We start from the raw sequence: 2,417 nt of genomic DNA, 5'->3' as shown, positions 1-2,417 counted from the left end.
ATGTCACTAAAGTTTCGTCGGAACGAAGTTACGGAAAATCAACTAACGACTGGAGGCGTAACAAATTGGTGTCAGAAGTGGGATAAAAAAAAATGGAAACGAGAAGCGGCAAATCAAACTACAGCAAAAAAAACAAGAACGAGAATAGAAATTACAACAGTTGTTAGAGGAAAAAGAAAAGAAACAAGAAGAACGAGAAGAGAAATTACAGCAGTTCTTGGAGGAAAATAAAAAGAAACAAGAACAACGAGAGAATAAACAAGAAGAGAGATTACAGCAGTTACAAGAAAACCTGCAACAGTGGCAGCTCGAACAGCAAAATAAACAAGAAAAGAGATTACAGCAGTGGCAAGAAAACTTGCAACAGTGGCAGCTAGAACAGCAAAATAAACAAGAAGCGAGATTACAACAGCTATTGGAGGAGAAAGAAAATTAACAAGAAGAGAGATTACAACAGCTAATGGGGGAGAAAGAAAATAAACAAGATTAGAGATTACAACTGCTACTGGAGGAGAGAGAAAGTAAACAAGAAGAGAGACTACAACAGTGGCAAGAAGTACAAATGTAAAACATTAGTAAATTCAAAAGCGAATTAGATACATTAAAGGATGATTTATTGTCTTTTACACAAGAACACATTAACCGTCGACTTAATCAGCCCCAGACAATGGCAAGCCCCTTCCAGACCCCTAAACTCTAATGCAGACATATTCAGTCCAGTTAGAAGTCACATTCCAGATATGAATGTCAGTACTATGAGTGATCCTGTACGAAGGAAGCTAAAGGAATACGATGGGAGAGCACCGTGGGAAGCATATAGAGCACAATTTGAGTTACTGGCAGAGATGAACGGATGGACAGAGAAGCAGAAAGAAGTATATCTGGCAACGAGCTTGAAAGGACAACCACTGGAAATACTTGGACAGTTGTCAGCAGACAACAGGCACAACTATAGAGCTCTGGTGTGGCTCTAGAACTCAGGTACAGAACCCAAAATCAGTCAGAAGTCTACAGGGCTAGGTTTAGGATGAGAGTCCGTGCTAAAGGGGAGAGCCTGGAAGAGCTGGCACAGGACTTGGAAAGCATGGCACACAAGGCCTACCCAACTGCACCACCCAATCTCCTCAAGTCGTTGCTGAGGGATCAGTTCGTAGATGCCTTGGACATTTCACAACTTAAGATACAAGTGAAGCAAGCACACCCCTCTACCATGCAGGATGCAATGGCCAGAGCTCTCGAATTTGAATCCTACATTAAGTCCAGCACAGAGGTACCGAGGTTGGTACAGTCATCTGGATTCAAGGCCAGAAAAGGTCAGCTTTCAGAGAGGTTTGAGGGACTTTGCTGGCACTGTAATAATCCTGGGCACAAGAGAGCTCAATGCTGGAAACTTCAACACAGGGGAGGTGCCACAGCAGGAAAGGCTGGTATCGAGAAAGGTTGTTGGAACTGTGGAAAGCACGGACATTTGAGGAGCCAGTGTAGGAAGAATATTACCAATATGTCAACTTCGGGAAACCAGTAGTGGTTAGTGTTGAGGAACGCCCACCAACCCCCATTGTGAAAGTCCCAAAATGGCAAGCACACATAGTATCTACGTGATGACAGGAAAGCTGGATGGCCAAAAGTGCAACTTTGTCGTAGATTCTGCATCTCAGCAAACCCTTGTGAGCATCAAGGTGTTAAATCATGAAGGAGTACCAGAAGCCATACAGAAGCTTTATGTTGTGACAGGAAATTATGCAAGATTGTGGAGACCAGTGTGGGTAACTATTGAGCTCATGGGAATAAAGGACAGACAGAAAGTATACTTGGCTGACATTGAAGACGAATGGATATTAGGATTGGACTATCTACTACCAAGAAAGTTTGTAATTGATTTTGATAAAATGACGTTTGGGAATAACAAAGACCAAGTTCCGGTAACTGTTAAAAGAGAGGTTGAACTAATTAGGTGCCATCAAGGTGAAGTCAAAGTGACTGAAGAAGTTGATGATGATGAAGTGGAACCAATTATAGATATCAAAGCTGAACTGGAGAAAGACCCAGATTTGAAAGCCAATGATTGATTTCCTAAAAGCAAGTGTTTTGCGCCCTGCTTGGGAGAAGGTGTCTAGTCTAAGCCTGTGACAAAGCAGTATTGGGCACAATGGGACCAGTTAAAGTTTGAAAATGGTATTCTTCTCAAGAAATGGGAAACTACAGATGAGAAATTGACGACTTGGCAAACGGTTATACCGAGGAAGTTACGGGAAGTTGTGCTGCATCAATCCCATGATAATTTAACAGGAGGACATCTCGGAATCAAGAAGACACGGAGAAAGACCCAGATTTAAAAGCCAATGATTGATTTCCTAAAAGCAAGTGTTTTGCGCCCTGCTTGGGAGAAGGTGTCTAGTCTAAGCCCTGTGACAAAG

The sequence above is a fragment of the Limulus polyphemus genome, unplaced genomic scaffold (assembly GCF_000517525.1).
Source record: "Limulus polyphemus unplaced genomic scaffold, Limulus_polyphemus-2.1.2 Scaffold478, whole genome shotgun sequence".
Classification (NCBI taxonomy): Eukaryota; Metazoa; Arthropoda; class Merostomata; order Xiphosura; family Limulidae; genus Limulus; species Limulus polyphemus.
Note: the sequence above shows the minus strand (reverse complement) of the source record.